Raw genomic sequence first — 8,866 nt, forward strand, 5'->3', positions numbered from 1 at the left:
ACAGAGCCAGAACAGATTCAAATTCATCCAATCCACCGAACCTCTAAGAGGTCTTCAGGTTAGGAATCAAATACGGCAGAAAATCAGTGGGAGTCATTCCAAATCATCTGCTGAGCACCTACAACCTCTCCTCCTGCCTCATGTAAGAAAAACCAGGCCACTGAAGCCCTGTTTTTTTTTTTTTCTTCACCTGTCTGCACCCTTTCCCAGAGGATCATCGTGTATGTCTTCGAACCAGGAAAGAAAAACAAATGACACCTTTGGTTTGTACCTCAGCCACTTCATTAAATACAAGGGCACTGCATGCTCAGTCAGGCAAGCTCTGGAATCACCTTGGTTGATTCTAATTCCTTAAGGGAGAGGCAAAAAAAAAGTGTTTGTAGAATTGAACTTCAGTATATCGTTAATCCATTAAAGAGAGACATCATTTTAACTCTAGGTGAGTGAGATACTGCAGTTTTAACAAATTAATAAGCTTAATACTCATAAGGTCACATGATTAAGAGAAGCTTTTGAAAATAGCTATAAAATGGGAGCTACTAAATGAATAATGTAACCTTCAATGTCCTACAAGACATGCTGTACAGAGTCTAATAACAATAGATGATTATTGTTTTCCAGAACAGTAGTTCCCAGTAGATTAGTACTGTCTCCCAGGGTTAGAGCCAAAGGATACTAGAAACTGTTTCTACTCAGTTCAATGACTGAGTAGCAGAGACAAGAGAGGTGATGCAATATATCCTACCATGGTACCAATTTTCACTCCCTACAACAAATCAGTCCCCATATGTTGTAGGAACAATAGACGGTCAAAAGAAAAGTGTTTCTGCCCTCAATGTGCCAGCAAACGAGGACACATAGCTTATTCCTTGGAAAATGAAAAGACATCAAGAGGATGCTGCACCAAGTAGTTTACACCAGAGTGCAATGCAGTTCCCTCTGCTTTGGTGAAGAATAGTCATAAGCAGTGGGTATCGTGTACTTTGCGCACAAAGTTAACTCCATTGTTTAAAACTGAAATATTAACTCCAAGTATCCGTAAAGACACCACATTCAACAATCTTGTTCCCCACAACAAAGCACAAGAGAAAGTGATGGTGAGAATTTATTTTTCATTTTACTCGATTCCATATGTAAATGAGACTAGGAAGTTGAAAGTCTAAACTAAAACTCCCTTACTGTCAGAACCTTATATATTTGGCCACAAGTCAAAAGCTGATCACTTGGCATCCCTCTCCACTACCATTTCTTTACCTACCCTAGTATATGGCAAAATTAAACTCCTTATAGGAAGACAATTCCCTCAATCTAATCATCTTTCTGAAATGTGCTCACCCACAGGCTATGATCTGCTCAGCCCTATGACCTTAATTTAAACGACTAGCCCACTCCATTTCTCCAGACACATTCATCCTCTTTCCTTTTTCCTAGGATTTATACTGTTAACAACCCATGGTTGTGAATCATCTGTGTAGGCTCCTTTGTTATTCTTGCAGCTCTCTTGGGAAACAAGTCCAAGACCCAAGGCAAAACAGGAGATAACAGTGAAGCAAAAATTCTAGGGTAGGATTCCACAACGCATGCTGTTATCTGTCTGGTTAATCAGATGATAGAAAGGTGAGTGTCGTATTCTTCTTCTCATTGGTGTCCCATGCATGAGCACTCGAGATTCACTAGCGTAGTGGTTCCCCACCTTCCCAGTGCTGAGACCCTTTATATACACTTCCTCATGCTCTGGTGACCCATAACCATAAAGTTATTCCATTGCCGCTTTATAGCTGCAATTTTGCTACTGTTATGAATCATAATGTAAATATCTAATATGTAACCCCAAAGGGACTGCAATTCAGACGTTGAGGAGCATTGTAGTAAAGAGCGCTTAAATTACTATATTCCATACTTTGTAAGCTCAAATCTTATACTACAGAATTCTTAGGTTGATCATGGGTGTAGGTGTCCATATAGGCCGTTATATAAAAAAGCCTCAGTTCATTTACATGTTAATTGCCTGAGATTTAACAGCCAATAACAAGTTAATGGAAAACAACTTTGATGTCATTTTATACAGCAATGATAATATACAATTTAGTAACAGTTATTTTGCACCTACCACTGCAGAAAGACAGTTTATGGGTAACTGTGGTAAAATTTGCTCAGCAAAATAGTCAGCCAAAGTCAAACAATTAAGAACCAAAACCTCTCCAGTGACAAAACAAGCAAGCAGTGGTCAGAGTACGGAAACAGCTGGACAGACGGCAAGAGCAAGAGACGACACAAAAGACGCCACTTCCAATGAGAACAAAGGGAGCAGCCCAGTGTATGAAGGCAGATGAAGGTGATGATGAAATGTGTACACAAGCGATGGGATAGGGAGTCCTGTTTTAAAAGAAATGAAAACTGGAGAGAGAGCTGTGAGGTTAAAAAAAAAATGCTGTCCAAGGATAAGGACTTAAGTTCTGGTCTCCAGTACCCATAAAACTTACCAGGTGGAATTAGCAGCCTTCCCATAATCTCAGCATTCAGTAGACAGAAGACAGGGGAGCCTGAGGTCAGACTGGCTAGTTAGAGTAGCAGAAGGTGTGAGCTCCGGGTTCAAAGGAAAGACCCCCCACATGAATTAATAAGGTAGAAAAGGACTTAGGTCTCTCTGTTTATCCTCAAATTGCCACATGCATGTGCACGCACACATCTGCACATACACACAAGCATGTATACACACATAGATGCATAACACATACAGATGCACACACAGAGAGAAAGAAAACTCTATCACAAAGTTGAGTCTTTACCACTTTGTGCTAAGTAAAATAAACCAGTCACAGAAAGGAAATTACCATATGCACACACTTTAACCTAAAGTGACCGAATTCATAGCAATCAAGAGAGTAAACTGATGAACATCAAAGAGGGGTAGAGAAGTGGGGAGCCTTTTAATGGGCATAATAATTCAGTTTTTGCAAGAGGAAAATGTTGTGTAAATCTATTCTACAAGAATGTAAGCAGGCTTAACACTACTCAACGGTACACTTACAAAATGGTTAAGACGCTAATTTGATAGAGCAGAGGGGAGAGGAAGCCGAATGAACTCTGTGTACATTTTATTCTCCTCCTTTGACAGTTCGGTCCTCAAAGTGCAGTACGATCAGTCCATGAGCTTTTCCTGCTCCATCTGCCCTTAATCCCTCATTAATTCCACCCACACTAGACTCCAATCCAGACTTCTCCACTTTTTGATTTGTTTCATTTATCTATTCTCTCTTTCTCCTCTCCCCATCCATTCCTCCTCTCTTCACTCCCCTTATTTCTGGTGTATGTGTGCGTACATGCACGCATGCACACGTGTGAATGCATGCATGTGTTTCCACTGCTGTGCTGCATATATATACCCCAGGCTTGCAGGCCGAGGAGTTTCTGGGGGTGGGGGGTGATCAGTACTTCACCTTCTACATAGCAGTAGGTGTTCTGGGATTATCAGGAACCACTGCAGTGATCATTTTATGTGGGCTCCTAGGATTGAGTTCAGGTCATCACTCTTGCAAGGATAGTACTTTTACCCACTGAGCCATCTCCCTTACCTAGGTTTTTCTACATTTTAACTGGGTATCTTTATAATATCATTTAACTTCCCTGAAAGTTAAGAGCCCTTACTTCTAAGATTAGGAAAATATATATATATATATTCTCCTACAGAATTGCCAGTAAATAAGTACAGAGAAAAGAATGTATACATATGGATATACATGCATAGAGGCACACACATGCATGCGTACACACATACACACACGTACAGATAGATGATAGATAGATAGATAGATAGATAGATAGATAATAGATAGATAGATAGACAGACATAAATATATGTACATATTGACCTAATACAAACTGAAATCATATGTTGAGAGCAGGCTATTATTAATTCATCTAGTTAATCAATATTACACTTAAGTATATCATACAATATAAATGCATTAGATTTGAGTGTTAACTCTTTGGCCTACATGGTAATATCACCTTTCTTTAAAAGAGGACTGTAAATTATTTTTCTAATAAACCTACAAAGTACTTAATTAGTAGTAAGCACAGCTTTATTAACCTAGTGAGACACAGACACGATTAGTGTTTTGAGACTTGAAGGCTTTAGACTTAGAACACAGGCCACAGTGATTACCAGAGGTCCCAGCTGTGCTGCCCACAACTTTTGTGGACTTCAACAATGTCTTTCTCTCCTGAGTCTCACTGTTGTCTTCGAATAGGCAGGGAAGATAATAATGCACTCCACCCAAGGCTGTTTCAAGGGGGATATGCTTGAATATGTGCATGGCCCTTTGGATGGTTTCTGGAAAACACCAAACATTTAGTCATTAGCCGCTAAAGGCAAAGTAAGTGAAACTTTATCTTCCAATAGCCAGATTCTCAGCCAAATCATTTGGCTTTTGGCTCAAGGGAAAAGATTATTTTGAGATATTTTTATTTTACTTACTTTGTATTCAGAAAAACCCAACTCTGCAATCTAGAATTCAGTGTCTCTGTAAAAGTCAGGAAAGCCCACACCTTTACTTAGTAAGAGGTGTTATTGCACTGCCCCATGCCCAACGCCTGCCTACGAGTGTTTTAGATAGGATCTTAATACGTAAGTGCTTCTTGATCATCTCCTTGGTCACAGTGTATCTCTCAAAGTTCCCATCTATATTTAAGTTAATTAGTTGAGGTTTGAAATTTCCTTTAAATTCTAATGGAGAAATCTTTCAAGTAAAGCCATGACTTGGGAGCAACCAAAGAAAGAGTTTATCTTCCACAGTTTCCATGAGGAACGACAAGCTGAGACCACACATCACTGTAGTGGATGCCCACCCATGTGCTCCGACGCCTAGATCTGCTTCTATTGGAAACAGGCCCTTTCCTGGCCCTAACAGTCTGTAGCACATCTGTAGCTGAACCTAACGCTTTCAAAATGTTGAACCGAGAGGCAGGCAGGTTTAAATACAGCTTTAATGTTCAATTAATCCAGGCAAAAACTGAAACAATATTACAGTTCAGTACAAAGACCTTTAAATGTAGAGTTATGATATAAGCACACTTTTTAATGTGCATTGCATCTCAATGTTGTAGTACAAATATCTATTCACCATCTCTCCGAATTTAAGAGCCGCATTTTTAGAGCAACAACCAGATGTTTCAAAATAGCCTACTGTGAATGTTTCCTCTCTGCATTTATAAATAGCGCCCTGACCTCTTTTCCAACTGAATTCAAGAGCTTCCTCTTGGTTCTGTGATTCTTAAAATCTCTTGTCCTCACAAAAAGACAAGTACTTCAACTGTCTCTGAACTTATATGCCGCTTTGTTTACATTTATTCCTTCAATAAATATTTAAGGGACACGGCTCTCTCTAAGAGAATAGTGGGAAATATTTTCAGTTCGAGATAACAGTACACCTTATCTCACTGGTGAACAGTGTCAAGGGTTACAAAGTGAAGATGTCTTCTCTCCAGTGGTTTAAAAAAAGATCAGGCGTAGACATGACAATAAGCAAAGGAAATGACATGGGTACAAACAATCAGCCCTGAGACAAACTGCACAGTCCAAGTGAAGAAGGACTGCGGAGACAGAACAACATTCTCAGAAGACTATGATGGATGCAAAATAGTACTTACTCCGGAGCAATGAAAAAACTCAAGTCTTGTGACCTTGACTTTAGCGGGTTTGCAATATAATGCTTTATTCACGCCCCAGAGATCTGGCACCATCCTTTAAATATAGTATAGTTAACGACTGCAGCAAGTCAGGGCTTTGCAAATGCAGAGATCAGAGTAAGAGCTATTGAATGGGGTTTCTAAGAGGAAAGGCCACAGGTGGAGACATCAGCCCCTGAAAGTAGACCAAAGGCCATGAAGGAGGCACGGCAAGAGAAGATAAACATCGAACCACAGCAGGAAGACAGAGCAGGTGCAATGGACTTCGAGTTCAACAAGTAGTGATGTCAGATGGGCAAGTGGAAAAGGGAAGTGTCTGCACTTCTTGAGAATGCAGTGAAAAGTTCTGCACAGCCCTTGCCCATCTCCATCCCTGTAGGCATCTGACACCAGGAAAAGACCAGTCTCCCATGTTGGTCCACAGAGCGAGCCTTACTCTCCCATGCTCAGCTACACAGCATAGCCAGTGGTGGCTTGTTTGTTTGTTTGCCTGTTTTTGTTTTATATTTTACCTTTAGGAATGATAAGGCATTTAAACAACCCATCCCAGGTTATTCCCTCAATTATCCATACATATATGCACTGAAGTCAGAAAATAATTCTCTCTGCCTCTCGCAAATACCTTTCAACAAAAGGCCCACCTCGCCCATATCAGAATACCTGTGTTCTCATTTGAGCACATGTAAGAAAGTCTGCTTATGCCGAGTTAAAACTTCAAGAAAATTTCTACAGAGACAGGACAATTAGGAGAGACTACCACTGCTATTTCAATCAAGAAAACAAAACTAAGTGAGTCAAATGACTTTACTACTATCACATATATAAGATTTAGGTGACATTTTATCTACATTTACGTGTGTGTGTGTGTGTGTGTGTGTGTGTGTGTGTACGTGGGTGGGGGTGACACAGCATTTCTTTAGAGGTCAGGAACAACTTGACAGACTCAGTCCTCCCCTTCCACCATCAGACCCTGGGTCTAGGGGAACAAACTCATGTCATTAGGTTTGGTAGATAGCAACTTTACTGGCTGAGTCATCTAGCCAGGCCCTCAGTGGTATGTTTTTGAGATCTAAAATAATAAAGTCTAAGGTAGAAATGATTTAAGATGACATCCCATGCCTTCTACTTTTATATTCACCATGCTTGGTTAAAGTTAAGGCATATTTCCAGCACCAATAAGAAGCAATCCACCTGATTACTGTTCTACAAAGAATCCAGAACACCCCACTGTCTAGCACATGCAAAAGCAAAGCCCAATAAGTGAATCAATAAACAAATCTGAAGACAGGGTGGGACACGTGACCACAAAAGCTATTAAGGCAATGACTGTCATTCAGAGTGCGAATTTTATGGTCCCTGTCACCACACCCCACAAGGAAGTGTTTTAGAAAGTAACAAAACAAAAGGCAAAATCTCCTTCTGAGACCTCTTGAAGGCTATATTCCAGAATTTCCAGAAGCAGGTTTTCAAAAGTGTAATTCATTATAACCCGAGTTCCCTTTAACCATGGTAACTAAAAGAGGTTTCTTCTGAAAAGCATTCATTGAGTGCCCATGAGCCTCACAGCTGGGAACTTGAGATGTCAGAAAAACATGAATTTGTTTTTAAGTGAACCACCGGCCTCTCCTTTCACAGACAACCCATAAAACCCATCTGATAGACTAAGCAGAGGAAGGAAAATATACAAGACAGCAGATGCACATAAATCTGATTTAACAAGCCATTTGACTTACCCTCTAGGTACATTTTATTTAAAAAAAAATCTTTGGTTCTGACACATCAAGCCAATATAACACCCTCTTGGTGTGAAGACCCACCTTAAATATGTGTTCAATCTCTCCTTGGATAGGAGCCAGGGGATATTTCCATTTTAGGATGTAGCCTACTTGCACGACCCACTTTTTTTTCTCTTTTAAACATTGTTAAATGGTGAAATACCAAGAGCCTTTGCCCTCCACATTTCTCTTGTAAGTGTATAAAAGTCATAAATAACAATCTTATAGATACTCGTTTTCTTTAAAAAGTTTCTGCAGCCATAGCTTCCTTCCACTTGCATACAAACAATGCTCCATACACTTCTGGTGCAGAGCGCTTAGGGAGAATCAATACAGGGTTTGTAAGTACAGTGCTATTATTGGTAATAGCAATGACAACCGATTAAATGTACTTTTAAAAATAGCTTATTTCAATACAGTCAAAAAAAGTTATATACTTCAGGAACAAACTTGGTATAGCTCTACCAACTTACTCTTGGCTTATCACTTCTTTCATATTTTTCCTCTAATTATCAAAAGTTCCCAAGATTATTCCACAAACCTTCTTCCAAAACAAAGTAACTCCATCCAGATCGCCACAGAAAAATTCAAGACAGAAGAAGAAGAAGAAGAAGAAGAAGAAGAAGAAGAAGAAGAAGAAGAAGAAGAAGAAGAAGAAGAAGAAGAAGAAGAAATGACAGAATGAAGTAAAATAAAACTTACTCTAATTAATAGATGGACATCAATTCTCCCACGAGAACTGCTTCCCACACCAAAGGAGAAAGAGATGCCTGGTAAAAGCACTCTAGAGAGGTCCTCGGGTACAGTGCTAGGTTCAGGCAGGTGGAGGCCAAATGATTGTAATTAAAGTTAATTAACAGGGCTGCCGTCTTAAGTGTGTAACCAGCAGGGTGCGGGGGAGCACGGGGCTCCAAGTCATTACCTCTACCGAGAGAGAGAAAAAAACCCAGTGCCTGGAACTCGCCCAGGCTGCATTCGGTCGGGGGCGGGAGGGTAGGGATGAGGCCGAGTCTGGTGGACTGGATTGTCACCCGGGCGGGTCAAATCCCAGAAGCAAGTGCAGCCTTCAGATCACTTACCCGCTCTGGTTTCTTCTCCGACGCCCACACGCGGGAGCACGATCCAAGCGGCACAATCCAGAGCCCGAGCACTGCGCGAGCCCCGAAGCGCCGCGCGGCGCGGAAAGGCGAGGCGTTCTCGCACCCGGGACCGTACCGCCGCCAGCCCACCCCGGGGACTCGCCTCGCGCGCGGCCGCCGAGCCTGGGCAGCGCAGCGCCGGCTGGTCCCCGTGGGGCGCTGTCACCGGCGGGCGGACACCGCGCCGTACCTGGAGGCGGGAGCGCGGCTGGGCTCGGCGAGCACGCAGCCCCGGAAGCCGCGCCCGCCCGGGCCGCCCAG

General features: G+C 41.6%; 1 protein-coding gene across 2 annotated transcripts in view; it reads right to left on the reverse strand.

The window, feature by feature from the left end:
- Arap2 (ArfGAP with RhoGAP domain, ankyrin repeat and PH domain 2) overlaps positions 1–8,267 on the reverse strand; it is a 162,530-nt gene extending 154,263 nt beyond the window's left edge. For both annotated transcript variants that reach the window (XM_050150250.1, XM_050150248.1), the window contains exon 1: positions 8,169–8,267. The gene's annotated coding sequence lies outside the window, so the exon portion shown is untranslated. The remainder of the gene's footprint in view (positions 1–8,168) is intronic.
- Between the last annotated feature and the right edge of the window lie 599 nt (positions 8,268–8,866).

The sequence above is a fragment of the Alexandromys fortis genome, unplaced genomic scaffold (assembly GCF_014885135.2).
Source record: "Alexandromys fortis isolate MF-2015 unplaced genomic scaffold, M_Fortis_MF-2015_v1.1 scaffold_0, whole genome shotgun sequence".
NCBI lineage: Eukaryota > Metazoa > Chordata > Mammalia > Rodentia > Cricetidae > Alexandromys > Alexandromys fortis.